At 39.6% G+C, this 21,872-nt stretch overlaps 1 long non-coding RNA gene across 1 annotated transcript in view; it reads right to left on the bottom strand.

Annotated features, from left to right (window-relative positions):
* Window positions 1-20,348, bottom strand: part of LOC148317507 (uncharacterized) — a 30,866-nt gene extending 10,518 nt beyond the window's left edge. Inside the window, exons 1-2 of the long non-coding RNA XR_015840022.1 lie at window positions 20,273-20,348; window positions 5,620-5,742 (exon numbers count right to left, since the gene is read on the bottom strand). This is a non-coding gene — a long non-coding RNA (uncharacterized LOC148317507). The remainder of the gene's footprint in view (window positions 1-5,619; window positions 5,743-20,272) is intronic.
* Window positions 20,349-21,872: the final 1,524 nt, after the last annotated feature.

The raw sequence follows: 21,872 nt of genomic DNA on the forward strand, positions 1-21,872 counted from the left end.
AAGCCAATTAAGCATGTAATGGATGGGCAGCCCATCATCCAAAGCTAATGAACTGAGCATTTACGTTACAGTGATTGGGATTTTTGGTTCACACGAACATAACGTTGCTTTTCTCCTAATGCAAAGAAAAATATTAGACCACTCACAAGCATCTCGGAGTAATCTAGAAAATCATGTACAGAAGCTCACCATGAAAAAAAAAAAAAACGTCCAGGTTTCTAATTTAAATCACTAGGCCACGCCCCCTTCTGTGCACACAGATGTTCCTGAGTTACCATTCATTTTTAATACATTTATAAAAATATCAGAGTTATGATCTTCGTCATGGAACAAATTCATTGTCGTCACACAATCGATGCTATTGTGTTTTTATAATGCCATCGTCGGTTTTTCTTGTGTAGCGCGGTCTCAAAACTTTTAATACACTATTCATTAATGTGCTACTTCAGCAGATTGTGCAGCAAAGATAACCTCAGACTCACGCAGCGATGTAATGCCCCCAGCCCATTCCACCACCACCGCCGCTGCCGCCTCCAACACCTCTCGTTTGGGAGCGGACCCCAAAAGACAAGAAAGCAATTATTTCTCTACCTCTGTTCTCATTTTCAGGTAGGCTACTCTCTCGCTCCCTCTCAATCCCACACCAATGAGAAAAGGAGGAAGAGGAGACAAGCTGCGGGTGTTGACGGCGGATGGGAATGCGAATGGAGAACTACTGCGGGTTTTAAGCTTTCGAGCCGTCTTTCTTCAACCCGCACCTTCGACGGAATGGCGATATTTAGCTACGCGGCATTCACACTTTGCAGCTGCTGCCCGACCTATCGTCTGAACGGAGACCGTTTTCGACACACTCGGAGAAATGTTTTATGATATTTAAAATAAATAAATAAGTATATAAATAAATAAATAATTTAAAAATAATAATAATAATAATAATAAATAAATTAATTATTGAATAAATAAATAAATCATGTATTAATTAATAAATAAATAAATAAATTACTTAATTAATAAAAAAAATAAATAAATCATGCATTAATAAATAAATAAATAAAGAAAGAAAGAAAGAAAGAAATCCTTGCAGAGGATAAAGAATACATGACAGGACTGTTACATTACAATACTACATGTAGTCGCAAGTTCAATCTGACGTTTGACAGGTTATAAGCACCGCAGCATCGATGCTAATTAGCATTAGCATTTAGACAACGGACTGGAAAGCTAATCTATGTGGTTGTTTTAAATACGCAAGGTGAAATTGTCAATTTCGTTGCGATTGACAGTGAATTGGAAGTGCACAACAAATATAAAAAATAATTATTATGCATCGCTTTGAAACATTTGCGTGTTCTGGCTTCCTTTTGTGAGCTCAGCCGCTCAGCACAGGAAAAAGCAAAACGGGGCCAACTGGTTGAATGCTGTTGCAAAGAATTTCAATTTTGCAGCGGCTGTGCGACAATGCGGGCCAATACAAAGCGTTTATCTGGTGTTATTAGGGGCATCCAGATACAAGATATCAACACACTTGCGTATGTAACGTGAGCTGCTTGTCATATCAGCCGCTACGTTCTGCACACGGAGACTTCGGCAGAACGGTGCTAAGGGAGAGCTGAACACATGACTTCAATGAAAATAATAGTCTTTTTTTTTTTTTTGCTCATCTTGCTCCTCATCCTTCTCTGCCATCATCTTTCAATCTCTGTCCCTGTGTTTTTTTTTTTTTCTGATTGATACACTCATTTCATGAAGATTTCACGCTTGACGAATCCCAAATGGCTCTGCTCTCACGACAAACAGATCAATTTTTATACACTTCAAAGTTGCTGGTCTTGAAAATGGTTTGGGACCATCTTCGAGACACTTTAGCTTTTCAAATGTTATTGACGACTGTAACGCGGCGTAATACTTTGCGATTGACGTGAGATCACCCTCCTTCGACAACTGTCCTTTAACCATCACTCCGTTTTCTTGTCCAGGCGCACACCATCAAATGGAGAGTTTTCAATGAATAAAACGCAAATTTTCGGAATGTGGGAGGGATCGGGTGAAAACGCACACACAGCACATTGAGAACATAAACTCCAGACACGAAGGCCAGAGCCGCACAATGTCACAATAAAAGCCATCCACTCCTTTGTTATTGTCAAGCAAGGTGCTGTCGATTTCCGAAGCCGACGATAGCCGCAATGCGGTTGGGCCATCCACTTTCGTTAACGGATCAACCTTGACGCTTGACGAGTTGTCTCACGTTGCTAAATGATCGTCTCGCACTGTAAAACTCACCTACGGGAAAATGGACTATTGTTTATTTAAACACCAAAAAGTTCCGGCAACAGACTGAAAATTTTAAAGAGGAAAAAAATGCATTATTTCAATTTATTTATTATTCAAGGCTGGAAAAAAAAAATAATCTACATTAATACTTTATTCATGTCAAGATGCTAATTCTCTCGGTTGTATTATGCCAATATTAAACCCGCAAGCTAGCAAAATGAGTTTAAAAAAATAAATAAATAAAATAAAACGTTTAAAAAAAAAAAAAAAAAAAAAAAAACGCGTGTAAAAGCCAGGAAACCAAAAAAAAAAAAAAAAAAGGTTGTGCTGGCTTAATGCTAACATGTGACACATGCTAAGGCAGGCTAACGAAAATGAGCAAATTTCACTTCAACACACAATCCTCACGGCCATAAATTGTCTTTGCTTTTTGGGAGCAACAACTATAAGACTGCCGATCAGTTGAGGACCTTTTTGCCTCTTGTACAAGCTCTTAACTCTCAGAGCTCAAAGCCGCCTTTATTATGCTAAATCTGACTTGCCTGTGAAGAAATTAAAAATAAATAAATAAATAAAAAAAGTATAGCGGCTCCACAGATGATGCATACTGTTTTTCAAACAGTAAAAGACAGCATGGAACTTCAGAGGAACACGCAGACCCCCCCCCCCCTTAGCAATTAAAATACATGTATCCAGCGTGCGGCGACATTGTCGAGAGAGCGCACGGTCGCGCTTTGATCGCAGCGGGATGCCGCCGACGGGAGGTGAGCTGAGCGCCGCATTTCCATGGCAGCAAGGTGAACCTGCGCACTGCTTTGTGGACGTCGAGCGGGCGCAAAGGCTAACAGCTTTGGGGTTAGACGTCATTTTTTTTTTTCTTCCCATTTGATCTGATTTATGTTGTTCAGAGAAGAATAAAGGTCGCGCTGCGGTTCAATCCGACTGTACAGTTTGCACTTCTGCCGCAGTAACATTTTCATAGTGCCGACGCAGGAGTTCTTTATTTAAACAAAGGATGCACAATTCATCGTTTAATGATGTGATGCGATGTGATAATGCAGGACTTTTTTTTTTTTGGGACTAAGTGCAGCTTGTTTTATTCAGGCGGGTGCGCGGCGGCAGAAAAAGCACAATTTTCTCCATGTGTGCGACATGAATGAAAAATGAGCGAGGCCTTGGGGGCTGCATGTGCGTATCGCGGATGACATCGTTTACCAGTCGACTAAATTCCGAGCGGGCGTCCTCTCGGTTCACCGCCATGGTGGCTCGTGCTTAGGAGAGCGACGACTCGTAACGCGGATTTCAGGAAGGAGGTGCGGTAAAGACAAGGGGGTGCGAAAGGAAAAGGGTGTCTATAAATGCTACAAGATGGTGGTAAAGCACTATTTTTGTCTAAAAGACACTCCACAACTCACTTCAACGCAGTTCCTTGTTGCCAAGATGGCGGCAAAGCACTAATTTTGTCTAAATGGAACTCCTCCTCATACTCCAACATAGTTCTTGACATCAAGATGACACAAGATGACGGCAAAGCACTATTTGTGTCTAAAAGAAACTCCACAACTCACTTCAACGCAGTTCCTTGTTGGCAAGATGGCGGCAAAGCACTTATTTTGTCTAAATGAAACTCCTCCTCTTACTCCAACATAGTTCCTTGACATCAAGATGCCACAAGATGACGGCAAAGCACTATTTTTGTCTAAAAGAAACTCCACAACTCACTTCAACGCAGTTCCTTGACGCCAAGATGGCGGCAAAGCACTAATTTTGTCGAAATGGAACTCCTCCTCTTACTCCAACATAGTTCCTTGACATCAAGATGACACAAGATGACGGCAAAGCACTATTTTTGTCTAAAAGAAACTCCACAACTCACTTCAACGCAGTTCCTTGTTGCCAAGATGGCGGCAAAGCACTAATTTTGTCTAAATGGAACTCCTCCTCTTACTCCAACATAGTTCCTTGACATCAAGATGACACAAGATGACGGCAAAGCACTATTTTTGTCTAAAAGAAACTCCACAACTCACTTCAACGCAGTTCCTTGACGCCAAGATGGCGGCAAAGCACTTCTTTTTATCAAAATTAAACTCCTCATCTTACTCCAATATAGTTCCTTTCCCTAAAATAAACCCCACAATTCACTTCAACTCATTTCCTTGATGTAAAGACGGTGGCAAAGCACTATTTTTGTCTAAATTAAACAGATTTCCTTGAGTTTGAGCAATTTTTGTTCACTTTTAATATTTTTTTTTTTTTCAACAAATCCCTTTTTGAAATAAATTGTTGAATATTTAACATTTGGTTATCACGGTTTTTAATTTGGTTGTTAAAAATATCCAAAAATGAAACGCGGGGTCAATTTTGTGCACGTAATAAAAGGTTGATGTGATGATACATATATGTATGTGAGGGAACATATCTCCAATGTGGCCCGCAGGGAAACGAGTTTGACACCACTGCATTAAAGCGCGGATTATGTTAAGGCTTTCCTAAAATATGATTCCGAGCAAGGCAAACGCGGCAAAAGTGGCTGTGAGCAGCATAGCAAAGTCATCACTGGGGGGGGGGGGGGGGGGGGTCGTGCGAGTTCAAATCAGTCAGGAAAAGTTCATGCTAATACAAGAACAGATGACAATCCATCCATCTTCGATACTAATTGCTAGTCAGTAAGAGGCCACACTCATTTGCAGCATGGAAACGCTTTCAAATTTTTCAAAGATATCAGTGGCATTGTGAAGCAGTATTTTTTTTTTTTTTTTTTTAAAGAATTCATGCAAGTGAGCTGACAGCAGACACAGAAGCAATGCTGGTCAGTGGTTAGAAACATCTCTTATTACACAGAGAAACATCGATATCTGCAGAAGATGAGCTTTCTAATTGATTTTGCAACACCGGATAGACGCGCACGCGGGCGAGATCGGCCCAAAAAGTCAGGCGGTTGTGAATGTTTAGTCACAATCGATTGGGTGTTATGCGGAAAGGTGGCAAAAGTGGGATCAGGTTAAAAATGGCTCAGGCCACTCCAGTCAGAGAAGAGATTGCGATAACCTTGCAATAGCGTTCAAGGACGATGGTCGCCATAGTAACAGGGGGCGGGGGAAAAAAAAAATGTGATCTCTAGAAATGAATTGCAAATGTTTCACAGTTTTAGTTTTATTGTTAGCCACCTCTAGTGTAGATCAGTTCTTCCTAATTCCACAAGATTAACAAAAAGTGTTAATTGTGATGCGGGCATCCAACATGTGACAACATCACTTCGTAATTAGAAGCAAGCCGTAAAGTGAGGGCTTGCGCAATAACAACAGCGCAATGTGTCATTAAAAGATATCCGCAAGTCTTTACCTTCATTCGTCTCCCGCGGCGACCGCAGGTGGCATCCGGTCAAGCGTGGCCGAGCCAGATGACAACGTCGTTGTGCCCCCGAGGTGGAAGGTGTGGGAGGCTGTGCTTCGATAAGACGCAGTCCTGGAAAAATGAAATGATGGAAGGTTTTACATTAAATTATTATTATTTATTTTTTTTTTTTAATTTGCCTAATCTTCCCAGTGGTCATCACGAGTATTATCACTCCACATAAAATATGACCAGTCTCCATTTTGCAATGATTTCCCATCCAAGATTTTACATAACACAACCGCCATTAGCAGGTGACACTCATCAACTACACCATAAATGACGATTTGATATGGTAATATACAGGAATGGAGAAGGAGTTTTTTTTTTTTTGGGGGGGGGGGGTGAGGCGGGCATTTTTACACACAACAAAACCTGAGATACTCTTTTGTTTTCTTATTATGCAACTCACTTGGTTTCAGAAGCTGTGATGTCATTTTCAGTCGACAGAAGGGACAAAATGGCCGCCACCTGAGATGGCTATTTTACTGCTTCATTCATTTTCTACAAACAAAATATTAACCAGAAGTCGTGTTTACACTATTTAATGCGCATAGAATATATTCATGTAAAAAAAAAAAAAAAAAAAGGAAAAATCAGGTGACTTCCCCTTTAAGATAAGCAATTTATTATTTTTTTCAGACTTGCCACTACTTGATTATGAGTTGTTCGTGTTCTAGATATGTGTGAACTTTATTTCATGAAACCCTGACTGCACATGCCACCGTTTGATACAGGCGGAAAGGTTTGTAGAGTTTCAAGGACAAGCATGAGGGGGGGGGGGGAGAATCGGAAGGGTCTGGTTTGAGAAGAGATGGGGGCCGTGTAGGCGTCGGGTGGATCTAAAAATGAGGAGATGAAAGCAAAGCATGATGGGAGTGAAAGAAGAAGAGATGAGAGTCGTAACGCCGACTGGTCTTCAAACATTTACCCTTGCATGCCTAAGTTAGGAAGGGGGGGGGGGGTTCTATTACAGTGGTCTTTAATGGCTGTGTCACAGTCTATTAACTGCATTCATCTTTGCCTTCACTATATAGCGGCGTTGAACAAAGACAGATGAGTGGCGCTCTCGGTATTTCCACGCACCGGACAAGGTGGAGGACACGCTTCTTATTCGGCGTACTCAGCACAAACATTGGAATATACTGCGCCAAAACATGCATGGCAATACATTCATCTTGCTGTCCAGTACGCTAACGAGGAAGTGAAAGCCAGCCGCATCGCATGCAGATGTGAAAGAAAGCGTGGTGGTGTTAGGACATATCAGCGTCATGACAGATATGCATTATACACACGTGTGCGTGTGTGTGTGTGTCTATGAGGTATATTGCACACAATGTTTGCATTTCTTCAGGTTTTTCCTGGGCCACTTGTGAGGCCGGAAATGTCATTCACTCCCCACAAAGACTAAACGCATGCGCACAAAAAAAAAAAAAAATCACTCGCAGACACCCAAAATCCTCTCGCTGGTCAAAAAAAAATCTCATTAACCCAGCTAAAAAAAATAAAAATAAAATTAAATTAAATAAAAAATAAAAAAATTTAAAAAAACTTGCCAACACTCGCCAAAACTGTCAACGTACATAAAAATACAAAAAAAAACACAAGCTAAATAAATAATAATAAAAATTAATAAATAAATGAATAAAATGAATACCTCACCATTACTATGACTCTTATACTCACCCAAAAATCTCATGCAAAACTTTCACTCACATTAAAAATAAATAAATAAATGAATTCTAAGATTAATGGAGACAAAATATCAGGTTCACCAAAAATCTCTCACACACAAAAAATATATTAAAATAAATAAATCACTCGCACCTAAAACCTCTTACCTCACACTCGCCAAAGAACATCTCACTCTCACCCAAAAAAAAACATCTGACACAAAAAAAGTCCAAAAAAGATGCACCCTCAAAAAATAAAAAATAAATGCACACCAATCAAAATTTAAAAGCACCCAATAAAAGAACTTTACCATCAAATAAATGAATCGCAAGTATCCAAAGACCTCCTGAAGAGAGATAATCCTACCAACAAAGCACGGCAAAACTTTTGACAAGTACGAATCTAAAGAAGAACATTTGCGCTGACATTCCCCAAGTCACGTTTCACAGCGAAAAAAGAAAGACATGGTGTACCCTTGAAAATAATATCTTTTTAACACTTTTCTGCGACGGCACACCCAGTACAATATAAAATGAAAAAAAATAAAATAAAGAAGCAAGAAAGGTGATTCAATGCGTCTCGTCAGTGTCACAAGGAACAGATTTCACGGGGCAGGTTTCAAATGACAACCCAAACCATTAAGCCTAATAAATCATTTTGGGGTCGCGAGAAAAAGAAGTATGATGTGGAAAGAGTCGGCTCAAATTTGAGCAGTTTTAAAGGGAAAGTCAAGTCCTTAAAAAAAAAAAAAAAATGTTCTATTTGCCTTTATTAGTCTAAACATGGCATTCTGATTAATGTTGCGTTTTTGGAATATGAGTTAAGCATTTTTAGCCACCTCGGGGGCGGCCATTTTGTCACTTTTGTCGACTAAAAAAACAATTTTTTTTTAAATGACATCACAGTTCCTCAGAGGTCATTTAACGACCAATCACGGCTCACCTTTTTTTCTGAACCCGAGTCACGATTTGATCGCGACCTGAGCTACTGTGATGTCATTTGCAATCGACAGAAAATGGCCGCCACCTGCCGCTCAAATATCAATCAGAATGCCGTGTTCGATAGATTTGATTCTATGGAGCATCATTCCTCGTCCTAACATTCGAGAGCGGCTTACGTCCGATCTGAACGAGCCAGCCTCACCCGTTCGAATTCTCCGGTGGCTCTCGCTGGCTTGGCTTTAACTCATTTAGAGCGGCTTTTAGGCCCCTCTCCGCTTTCAAAATGGACGAAGCATAATCAGTATGACGTGGCGCTACTACATGACGAATGGCTTCGGCGCGGGGGGAGATAAACCACAGAGGAGCGCTCTTCATCTCTCTTGCAATATGCCCCCCCCCCCACCCCACCCCTCTGTAAATGATTATAACCTAATTCAAAGCAGAATATATGAAACCCCCCCCACCGTAATGGGACGGAACCCCGGAGGCGATCAGTCTGTCAAAGGCGTTTTATTTTACGCTTCCTCGTCCCCGCCTTCATCGACCCCGCCCTCGTCAAGATTTATCAAAAGCTAATTAAGCTCAAAACAATGAAATAACTCATGTCAGCTTATTGCGCGTGCCTCTTGGCGAGAGGATCTTAACCCCCCCCCCTCAAAAAAAAAATACATAAATAATCATATCTGTCATTTTCCCGTTAATGAAAAAAGTTCGCTGGCACATTTAGGTCCAATTTAATTTGTATTAATTCTCTGTCAGCCCTTGTTAGCGGCATTATTAAAGTGTCTCGCAAGGAAGAACAAGACAGTTGTGTGAAGCTTTGCTATCATTTAACAGCTTTAAGCACACACCAAAAAAAAAGTACATGCAAGTAGCAAAAACATTGTTGCATAATTAATACAGAATTTTTTTTTAATCTCAATTAAAAGAGGCAAATTTATATCTGTTCGTTCATACAAATCGCTCGCGTGATCGTTGATGCTAATGCTAATAGCATAGCCTGGCTGGTTCGCAAATCTAAAAATAAATTAATTAAAAAAAAAAAAAAAATGGAAAATGGTTGGAGGTAAACGTGACTTTTATTTTTCATGGTCAACTATTATAAAGTGAAAACTTGACTTTTCAAGTCTTCCCGCTGACCGTGCAGATTCAAAGTCCAAGAAGACAAATGGGGCGAGACAACTTGATCTATTGCTATGCTATCACACACAACTGGTATGATAATGTTTTTTTTTTTTTTTTATGAAGACGACATTTTGACAGGTAACAAAGGCAAAAAAAAAAAAAAAACATGCGATAAGAAAGAATCATTACGGAACTGCATTTATCAGGCTAGCTGTGTTGTCATCGCTAACTGGGACTTTTTTTTTTTTTTTTTTTTTTTGCCTGGACCAGAAAATGGATAATCTTGCAACGTGAAAATGTACGCAGGTTTCAAGGTTAATTATTCACAACTTTCATGTCAACTGCTGTAATTTTTTTTTCTGTCATTGAGAAAAAAATCTGCCTGAAGAAAACATTCCCAAAACTGCCTGAGCTGACATGTCCTGAAAACCGGGATTGTATATGTGTGCAAATAAAACATCTAGATAGAAAATGTAAATTAAATTTGAAAAAAAAAAAAAAAAAGAATAGAATGAAACAGAATTTAAAACAGTTGATAATTCCCAAGAAGTTAACTTTTTTTGGTAGATAGCTAGCGCCGAGCTAGCCGCACACACCTCTCACCACACTCTCTCAATTGTGAAAAATAAATTCCAACTTATATCCAAATTAGTTTTGCTGCAGCCAAGCAGTGCAATTCTGCTCATCTGGTAAACTGCGGAGAATTCTTTTTTTTTTTTTTTTTTAACAAATTCAACATTCCACGTTTGGAACAACGCAGCAAGAACCGAAATGAAATTGACAAGCTGCCACTCCAACGGCCGGCCGGACCGCATCGATATCTGAAAACGTCAACCAATCAGATCCTTTGAGGGGCTTTTCAAGGATTTCCACGCAAAAAAAAAAAAAAAGCGAACTGTAATAATGCCGGTTGAACGTACGGACGGCGGCACGGTTTTATCGATAGCTGCACGTCAGCCCGAGGGCGACTCGCGCGCAGACCCATCGCGAGGCATCGTCGAGGACATCTAATGTGGCGTGACATTCAAGTTAAAAATCCCGTCGCGTCCCGTAACTCATGTCAGACATTCAAGGTGAAAAGCGGCGATAATCGGAGCGAGGAAAGCGGCCACAGCAAAAAGTGGGTTTTACAGCAGGGGGGGGGGGGTTCATGCATGGATGGCATTTTTTTTTTGACTGCAAATGTGCTTTGTAAAGCATTTGTTGCCGCGAGACGGACGAGCAGATGCATTTTTCCCTGGGATCATGTTCAGCAAAGCATCTTCCCCCTCTGCGCCGTCTCTATAAATATTCACACCCACAGCCCACGGGTCATGTTGGGGTGCCGGCGCTTATTCAAACAAAAGGTTGATGCGGGCCATGTTGACGGAGCGACCCCGATGCTTTTCATTTCTTCTCCACAGAAGATTTCAAATGTTTCCCCTCAAGCTTGCCTTCCCCGTGCGCATCGTCCGCCGCCGAGAAGCGTCTTTAACACGCCGCTTACGGGATGAATTGATGGCTTACACAATAAAACTTTCCAATGTTATTTTATTTTATTTTTTTTTTTTAACTTTACTTTGCAACTAGACTCGCAAAAAAGTGTTTTTTTTTTTTGCACGCTATGGATTAAGTTTGGACCTTTTCACTTCGGGGTGAACTCACTTTTGTTGCCCGGAGTTTGTTTACTTGTTTCAATCCACAAAATTATTAATTTTGTGCAGAAATGGGGAAAAAAAATTAAAATTCTCCAACCTGAAATCTTCTCAAATATTTACATTTCTGAACATCCGTGCAAATATATGACTAACATTTTTTTTTTTTGAACATGGAAGCAACCTGCAGGCGACCTTATTAGCCATCTCTAGCGTACTTCATGTAACCTAACACTTTGATGGCAAAAGGTCAGAGGTCAGGACAGGTGAATGGACAGCAATCAGCCACTTTGATGACTGCCGAAACCACTACACGACAAGCAATTTAGCGCAGGGGGTTAGTGGCAAATGTATTAACCCGGTTGTCTGCACGGGAATTGGATACGTGAGGAAGGATGGGAATGTGCGGGAATCATAATGGGCGGAGTACAAAAAAATGTCTTTTTTGTGCATTTGTGAGATGTTTTTGGTGTGGAATAGTGTTTTTTGTTTGAAGTTTATATATAAAAAAATTAAATAAGTCTTTATATTTTACCGAGTAGTTCAAACGCAATATTCTGAAAAATATTGTTTTTGTGGAATATGAATAAAATATTTTTTATTAATTAAAAAAAAAAAAAAAAAGTCCACCTGTTTTTTTTAATCGATTTCAGGGCGCGGCCATTTTTTGTTTTTTTAGGGAGGGGAGGGCGCGGCCATTTTGCCACTCGCCGTCGACTAAATATGACATCATAGGTAACGACCAATCACGTCTCGCCTGCATTACGGTTTTGGTCATGTGACATTTTTAAGCTGAGCCCTGAGGCAAAATGGCCGCCCTGGTAATTGGACACCGCTATTATTTGTTTTACAAAAATGCTAGAATGGAATGTTAGAATTTTTCACGAATATGATCAAATAAATTAGAAATACTCTTGATATTTTCACAAAATTCCGGCTGTTAAAAATTCACAAAATGACTAAAGAGCAACGACATTTAAAAAAAAACAAACAAAAACCGTCCAATCCCATTTTTGCGCAGATCCGAGCTGAATTATAAAGCGAACACATGACAAGTTGAGAAATGTCCCCATGAAGAGAACACATGCTCATCAACAGCACGACGCTTCCCCGCCGCGGCGCTCAATCAGCCTTCTTGGTCGAGAAGTATCTTGGCCGGTCTCACTTTCTAATTCCGAGCGCTCCACTTGTTATATTGGCACATAATTCAAAGCGACCGTGCGCATGTCATGAATCCATAAGCCTTGCGGGTTTTCGGATGACGCCGGAGCAAGGTGACCCCTGCTGTGGTCTTAATCATCAACCGGCGTGGATGAGGTTAAGACTGGAAATTGGTTGGACTGTGAAGTGAATGCGTGATGGCGTCCCCTCGACCCGCCGTCCTCCAGCGCCGGCCTGCCCTCTTTTTTTTTTGTTTCCCCTTTGACGCAATTTTCCATCCCGCTCGCTCTCCTCGCCTACCTTTGTCCTCTTTGTCATTCACTCGCTCGCTTTTGCGGCACATCTCTGTCATGTAACGGCTGCCTCAGCATGTTGATAATAGGATTTATTTAAATGGGGCCCCTCTTCATATTGACGGGCGACATCATTTATTTTATTAAGGTATTATTCCCCCATTCTTCCCCGCCGCAGTTCAGTGTGAATCGGGGTGATATTTTTAGTTTTTCCCAGCTCACAAATGATTTAAGTTTGCAAGTATAGAGCAGGAGAGGGAAAACTTTTGTGCTCAAGGGGCATATTCGATCGCTCGGAGAGATTGCTTTGTTGACAAATTTGCTCATTTATGTTTTAATTTAAGATATAGTATATTATAATACAAAGAAAAGTCATGAGCAAGAAGTAGTAAGTAACTAATATCACCCACATTCATTGACTGCATTTGTGTAGTTTGGCAACAGGGGCTCTCCATGCTTCGCTTTTACTCTGAGCCACAGGTGCATGTGAAATTGTAAAGAAATAAAATACAATATACAACTATAGTGCATGGTAATTTGCAGCAATCAGGTTTTTGCGGTTTTTATATTTTGTTTGACCAATAAAAGCTTGCCCAAGATGGATTTTATCATGCATTATAATTTATACTTGAAGAAATTTAAGAAAAAAAAAAATTCCATTCCTTACTCTCAATCCACATAACTAAATATATTATGATGGGATCAAGAAAAAAAATGAGGGCACGTTTGTAATCATCGAAAAAAAAAATCAATCTTGAAAAGAAGAAAAAAATGAATGAAAAGTTTTAAAAAAATAAATAAATAAATAATTTTTCACTCATTTTACATTTTAGTTACAAATTTAATTACGCTTAATAAACAAATTATTTGCTTTGTTAGGCTGTTTAAACCATAACGTGAAATTAGGTACTTTTATTTTGGCGCCTTTACAACTCGGGTGACATCAAACAGATGAAGGATAGAATGCAGGTAAAATTGCAATCATGATCTTTTTCCTTCCGAACTCGCCAAAAGTCAAACTGGCAAAGTTGAGCATTCATGCGCACATTCCGCAAGTGTTACCGTTTTTTTTTGGCTTCTCAAGCGCGTCACAAAATTCACCGTTTAAGTGATTAGGAAACAGTGAAACGTTTATATTAAAAAAAATAAAATAATTTTTTTTTTTTTTTAAATAATACAAAAAAAAAATGCCAAATTGCATTATACAAAAAAAAAGTCTGATTTTGAGAAATGTGTCAAAAGAGGAAGCAACTAAATAAATTAAAAGGTTTGAGGACTTGCACTGAATTTTTTTTTTGTTTCATGCCATACAATATAAACAGATGCGACAAGAAAGACCTCTCACTCGGGTGACATCACTTAACTTGATTCCCAAATCTCTCCGCCATTGAACGTGTTTGCGTATATTTCACATAAGAGCTCCAGAATGCGCCAGTGAGATGATATCAATAGCGGAGAGGGGGGGGGCGAAAAAAAAAAAGAAAAAAATAAATAAATAAATAACACGATTCGCTGCACAGTAATTAGAGATGGGGGCGAGATGAAAAGAGAAGATTTGCTCTTTGACACGGTTCACCCACAGAGAGCGACAAATACAATCTAAATGTCATCCGGCCCTTTTCACATGTCAGAATGCGCGCGGGGAATTTGTTATTTGCGACTATTTACATCCAAGCTCTGCCATGACAACGCAGCGAGAAAATTTGCAAGGAGAATTTGTTGAATTATTTTTTCCCCCGCGCTCAAATTGATTATTCTCAACGGACGTGTGAGGGAACATTCTCATTATTAGATATGACAAAGTGTTGGATTGAAAACTATCGGCTTTATCTCCTTATCCTCCTTGGACTTGGAGGCTCGGGCTATCAGAGCACACATCAGTAGTTGCTGCAGGTTGTCAACAATTTATAACCGAGGTCTCACGGGCGAAAGAAACGGGGCCCCCAAAAAGCGTCAAGAAGATCAGCGTGCCTTACCTCCCTCTGGTCTTGGTGATAAGCGGAAATCAAGGAAGAAACATTACGGCTGCTCTGGTTACAATGCTTTGGTGAGTCACTAAATTGCTTCGGAGAAATAATTTGTTTTATTTTTTTGTTTTTCAGACGGCAAACTAAACTGCTTTTCATTTACAGAACAACAAAGTACCTGTGGCGTCATTATGGGATGTCATGGCATGTGAGGAGAATTTGTTTCAGAGCCCGAGATGAGATATTCAGTAGCAGTTCTGATCTCCCAAGACAGCAGATGCGACAAAACAAAAGTGCTCGAAAGCTTTAATCCATGGAAAAAAAAAAAAAAGTCACACTGTATTGTCTTGTTTGGTCGGAATTTTCTCAACAACCAAAAAAAAATAATCCAACTAAAGTGAGAGGCACTAGTAGGTGGCAGGTGTGCGCCCATTTCAGGTGAGTTTGAATGCGATTGGCGAAATCCGAGCAAAGCTACATCCACAGTTTTAAGAGGGTGTGCACACTTGTGCAACCTTAAAGCATTTTTTTTTTTTACTTTCTTAATTGAGTTGTACAGGTTATATGTTGAAAAAGCTTTGAAATGTTTGTCTTGGTCTATTTTTTTTTTTTTTTAATACCACAAAGAACTGGCATTTGGAAAGGGGCGTGTAGACTTTTCTCTTTTAATAAGAGAGATAGCGAGAAATATATATATTTTTTTCTTAATAAATTATGATAATTTATTGCAAGCAGTGAAGCATCAATATTTACCTAAAAATGTTCCAAAAATATATTTTAATATTATTACAATATTACTAATTCTATATTTATATATTTATATATATATATATAAATATATATATATATATATAAATATATATATAAATATATATATATATATATATATATTTAAATATATATATATATTTAAATATATATATATATTTAAATATATATATATATTTAAATATATATATATATTTAAATATATATATATATAAATATATATATATATAAATATATATATATATAAATATATATATATATAAATATATATATATATAAATATATATATATATAAATATATATATATATATATATATATATATATATATATATATATAAATATATATATATATATATATATATATATAGGTTGAAAATGTTTCCAGCCTTGCTGGCCCTATCTGCCCAGCCAAGTATACCACCAGCTTTATTTATTTAACACGTCCGTAAAACAGTCTGCGCGGCAAACAACTGTCAGCAACGCCTCAAAACACTTCCCCAAACACAGCAATCAATCATCTCGCCGCGGAGGTCACCTCGCAAGTCACGTCTCCCAAGTTTAACACCTCCCGCGGCGGGCGCGCACAAAACGTGACACACCAAGCGCTAAAATGTGATTTATGGAAAGTGACAAGAGCATCAGTGTTTTTAATTATTAACCAGTGAGGAGTCGACGGGAGTCATCTCTCAATCCTCTCCCAAAATGGAATGAGAGTATTTGTTGCCGCCAAAAACAAAAAAAAAAGCTTTTAAACTTGGATTCATTTGACGTCGGGCCTGGAAAAGCGGCGGCAGATAAAAAGTAGATAAAGGAGTTTGTTTCCAGTGAACTTTTGACATTGACCTGCTTGGCGGGAACGCACACACGCAAAGCACACATAAAATTCTGCAGCCAACCTTACAAGTCCGTGGACTAAGAGACTGTCACTAGTACAGAAGCAAAAGGTCGCGAGGTGCTGGTGGGGTTGACCTAATGTTAAATTGCTTTGCACAGTCGAGGTGGAAAAGCATTAAAAGTTAAAACTGTTTTGGAGAATTCTGTATACTTTTTTTTATTTTTTATGGCTCAAACAATGCGCCCGTTGCTCTATCCAAAAGAGAATCGCATCATTGTCTGTTTTATTTGATGGTCGTTTTGACTGACAAGCAATTTGTCTTAGTGACATGTAATAAGTAATTCTAGATTTGTTCCAAAAATATTGGAAATCCCTCAAAATGGATACACAGAAGATCCTTGATTGCACCGTAGCAAAACAAGCTAGCTTAGTTCCAGCGGCGGATTCAAACCCAGATTTTCATGAATGGGAGACGAGACACCGTGCTGATGTCAGTTTCCTTTTATAAATGAAGTGTATTGAAGGACAAGATCATTTTTTTCTTCACCTCACAAAATTTGTGGAAGAGCGTTTCAATGGAGGCATTCGAGGCTAACGCAAATACGTGCTAAGTTAGCCGAGTAGAGAAAAAAAGCACTTGTCAACCCCCAAAATTTTCTTTATAATAAAATATTCTAGGCGCCTTCACTAGTCTGAAAAATGGAATTCTGATTAATATTCCATTTGTGGAATACGATTTAAGCAGCAAAATCACAGGGGGGGGTGGCCATTTTGTCACTTCTGCCGACAGAAAATGACATCATAGGAGCTCAGGTAACGGCCAATCATGGCTCACCTGTTTTCTGAATCTGACACGATTGGTCGTTACCTGAACCCTCGGCAGCTGTGATGTCATTTCTAGTAAACAAAATGGCCGCCCTTGAGATGTTTTACGCATTTTCCGCAATCGGTTTACGAGTGGACCAGCAGTTGAACGTTTTGTTGTAATTAAATTTTAAGGGTTGACTTCCCCTTAAAGCAGGGTCAAAGGTCAACCAGCTTGAAACACACCAGAGTACGTATTTGCTCCAACATTTCAACAACATGCACGATCACGGAAAATGAAATTCAAAATAGCTCCGATACTTCATGCACAGCCCGCCACTGGCAAAATAGAATATTTAACGAGCAGGCTGTGTGTTTCTCAAATAATAGTTTTGCCTCCGGGTGAGCAAACATTCTTCTTTTTCCAGGTGGAAAAACTTGAACTAAGAAAAAAAATTAAAAAAAATCAATAAAAAATAAATAAATAAAACTTCAATTCGCTGCAGTTCATCTCGGGTTTCTCTTCGCTTTCCCATCTTCCTATATACATTTCAAATTTAATCCTCACTTAAGAATCTCATTACCGGCATGTTACAAGGTGCCACGCCCACAAAGTCTAACCGTAAAAAAAAAAAAAAAAAGCAGGAAATTCATCTCGGCATGTCTCAGATCACGCCGCCATCTTACTTGTTTAGAGCGGCGAATGCATCACCAAACCAAATTAAAAGTCCTATCTACGTGCTCCAGGCTCCCCAGTATTACTTTTCCAATCAGGAGGAGAATAACTTAGCATAAACAGTGGGGTTGCATTACCATCACAGGAGGCTGCAGCAAGGACAAGAACAAATATTGCATATTCATAATCTGCTTTGCCCAAAATCATGTGGGCTGTGCTGAAGCTTTCACGTCTGCGCTGCGAGCCCGTCCGATAAACCTTTTTTTAAAAAAAAAAAGAACTTTTCCTCCGCATTTTAAGCTACTGCAATTCCATACTGTCCGGCGATATTTAACTCTTCAAACAATGCGCCATTGTTGGGGCGAATGCTGAGAGTTTTTTCCGACAATAACGCCTCATAATAACTTTGCAATTTCCCTTGGGATTTAGACTTTGTCCCAAAAAAAAAAAAAAAAAATAGCTCATTCTGGAAAGGTGCGATAGGATCTATTCTGCGTCAAAAACAAATCAGTTCCGAAACACTGCAAGACAACTGATGAATGAATTTGCCGGAATATATTAGCACACGATCCGCTTTTCACAGCCGCCAGGAAACGTTTTTGGAAAGTGCATGATTTGCTGATATAGTAACCGACATTATCCTCCTCAATCTAATTTTTTTTTTTTTCCCCCTAATGGCATTTTGTCTTGGCAACAACATCACCCACACAAAAATGGTAACAAAATTGGTAGCAACGCCGCTTAAGAAGTCAGTGAGAAAATGAATAAAACATTTCCTCTTCGTTCTTTTCTTGGCACGATCGACTATGAGGACCAGCAAAGGTCGCTTTAGGATTGTAGGTTTTTCGAGCGGCAAAGTTTGGTAAAAATAGGTTAGGTGGTATGAACATTGAATTGTTTTTAAATTAACGAGACAAGACAATTCAGGACACGATTAACGGTCTTCTCCAGCGCATTGGGGGTTGAGGATTCGATTTTGGCGCGAGGGGAGGGGAAAAAACTTCCCATTACTGATGAGCAGGATTTAATTATTTATTTATTTATTTATTTATTTGTGGACTTCTAAGCAAGGCACAATATGATTGGCCGCTTGCATAAATGAGGAGTAAACAACTATGAAGTTAATTTTTTCAGCAGAGAGGGGAGGGGTGAGCAGTTGCGACATTTATTAATAATGTATTATCCTGAAAAATAAATAAATAAATAAATAAACAAATAAATAAATGGTGCCAGCGGGTACTCGTTAGCCCCGAGGACAACAAGAGTAGCCCACAAGTCTGGTTTAAAAAAAACATAAAATAGCTCACCAGGGGCTTACAAGAAAAATGTTAACATTTATCTCTTGAAACCTAACATCAATTACGTTTCTTAATGTATAAACAAATAATTTGTATTTTATTTAAACATTAAACAGATTGTGTGGGGGGGGGAGTGTTGTTTGATTTCCCAAAATATTTCATCTCAATATTTCAACCTCGGTATCCAAAGTGTTGGTAATCCACCATTTTGTCCAATTTATTTGCCCTCTCTGACAAATCGTCAGCTTTAAAGACATTTTTCACATCTGATGAAAAAAAAAACGTGTTGGCCATTCATTTGGGAGGGATGACATCGAAATTTGTCACTCAAAAGTGACACGAAGAAAAATTCATTTCCTCTCGTCAATTAAGCAGCACGCCCACGCGTTTGACTCGTTTGCAATTGAAGCACAGCTGCAAAAACACAATTGACCCGAGGCACATTGAAAGAAAGAAAAACAAAAAAAAATCTATTCTGCCTTTTATTTGTTTCATGTGGCGCATCATCGCGGCTGCAAAACGATATTTGTGTTCATTAACATTAGCAAAGGCGTCTAATGGCGTGTGCATGAGGGGCCCGCAAATGGAGGCTTGGATGATTTATGAAGTTATTTCAAAACGGAAGCAAGGACGAGAAGCAGACAAACGGTGTGCTTGAAGACAATTTGCATGCCTTCTAAGCACTCCTTCATCCCTTTTTTCTTGTCGCTGTCAGGACGCATTAGGGCGTTGTTAACAAGTGACTTAAATTAGGATCCCCTGCCGTCACATCCAGGTGCGGGTAATGAGGTGAGGAGACGCCAAATTGGGCTCCTCCTCCACTCACTAAACGAGAAAAGAGCAACACATTTTCATTGAAAAAAAAAAAAAAAAAAAATCTCAAATTGGGGGGAGAGGAGGGTGGGGGGGGGGTGAAAAAAAATAAAATAAAATAAAAATATTGTGAGTCAAGCTTGGATGAGCACTTGGACGCTGCCTTCGCGACAACTGGTTTTCGCACGCAGACGGGCGTGGATTAATGGAGAGCGGCGACGAGAATCGCAGACAAGCTTAATGATATGGAAATTGAAGCTGTAAGCTGGCGAGATGCAGCCTCTCAAAGGCATCAGTTAGATGCAGGACAACTCCGCGCTCTCTCGCCCCCACCTCGGCGCCTGATGGGGTGTGATCCGCTATCATCCCAGAGTGGCCTCACCACTAAATAGGTGGTCTCTCTCCACTGGAGGTGGAAATGAAGCTTGCCTCACATCACACTCTCCTGTCTGCGCAAACCGAGCCCAGTCCAAAGATCTGGGCCGCAATCCACGGATGAAACCGTTTGACATGAGCGCGTGCGTGCCAATCAAGCTGCAAACTTCCCACGAAACGAGAAAAAAAAAAAAAAAAAAAAATCGATTGGAGTCTGATTCGATTGAATCCAATTACCTGTGATTTTTCCTCAGGGTTGATCGGAGACGGGAAGAGCAGCAGTGTCAGCGCAACAGTCAAGGCGTTTATTTTTCCTCCGTGCTCTTCATCACTGTCCGTCAAGCCTTCAGGAACAAGAGCCTTGGCAGAGTGGCAGCGTCACTATTGATAGCCGCCTGTCTACAATAAAGTTTTGGGAAAGAATACAATGTGATTAACAAGTTGACTTGCAGTCTCAGCGAGTTTTACACTATCAGTTTTCTTTCCTTTTTTTCTTCTGGGAGAAGCAGAGACAAAAATTGGACTTTCAAGACTTGTCTGCTGTTTTGTGACGTCACGCGCATTTGTGCTATGTGGGTATCTGAATAAAAGTTGTAGCTGTATTTAACATTGATAGGCGCACGATACAATTTGTTGCCATCTAGTGGTGAACTAATAGAATGCAACGACCTAAATTCGAAGCGTGAAAGTTCCTCAGAAAAACATGTCACGGTAAATTTCGGAAAGTACATTTTACTCTAAAAAAAAAAAAGGAGTCCCAGTAAACAGTAAAAATTGAGAGTAAAATATTTAGCGTAACATTTTGTATAAAATTTACACGCTTTTTGCAAGATTACCGCCGATTGCTTCAGCAGACGTGCAAATAAAATGTCATCGCAAACGACCTCTAGTGACGAAGTGCGTGCGTTGCATTTGTTACACATGCTGTCGTCATTGATCCAGACACTTTTTTTTTTCCCCGCAAGCTGTCTCCTTCGGTTATCGGTAGCAGAAAGATGGCGACTAAACATCGCAGTCTCCTGTAGGAGAGGCGAGCCCGTCGTAATGTAATTAGAGATTTCTTCACCTACTATTATATTTTAAAATTCTGTTGGTGTAACAGGACAATTTTTGCATATTATAATTATTTTTTGTTATTAAATATTATTAATGATTTTTATATAATAATTTTTTTTTTTAAATAAATTACGCGCTGTCCCTTTAAGAAGTGTTACAATTTTTGTTGTTAGATTCTACACTGAGCAAGTAGACAAAAGAGGAAATTGAACAGCAAAATAAAAATCTCTCATGTGTGATTCAATTCCACATGAAGATCTGTGCTTTCAAAAAAAATGTAATTACAATGAGCTCAATCTACCGACAAGGATGTGGCGTCGAGAAACGTCTCCTTGGAAACTAATTGGACATACTGGCCAAGTTCCAACATGTTGTTGTGCAGCAGATGGGTCCTCTAGTTGCACCTGGTGCTTTGTCTCCACTTTAAAATGAGCTCGGGCCTTCAAATCCGCGTGGCTCGCCGCCTGTCTGGCACACAACTCCCAAGCGAGGCAAGGAGAAGTGTGTCGGCGTCGAACTGACTCGCCCCCTCCCTCCCAGGTACATCCTTCATTCTCTCCGCAATCCGCTCCCCACTCAAGCAGCTGTCAAGGTGAGGCACTTTTACACAGCGAGGCTCCAATGCCCTTGTCCAATTTCACTTTGGAGTGAAGCTGGGCTGAACGCGCCAATCCTGATATTACCAAACAAATTAAATCACGTTCTTGGATGCAGGCAGGGAGAGAGAGAGAGAGAGAGAAAGAGGTAAAGAGGGAGCGCTGAGGATGCTGATGGAGGGCAC

Source organism: Idiotropiscis lumnitzeri, chromosome 20 (assembly GCF_059441095.1).
Source record: "Idiotropiscis lumnitzeri isolate Australia: NSW breed Sydney's pygmy pipehorse chromosome 20, RoL_Ilum_1.0, whole genome shotgun sequence".
Taxonomy (NCBI): Eukaryota; Metazoa; Chordata; class Actinopteri; order Syngnathiformes; family Syngnathidae; genus Idiotropiscis; species Idiotropiscis lumnitzeri.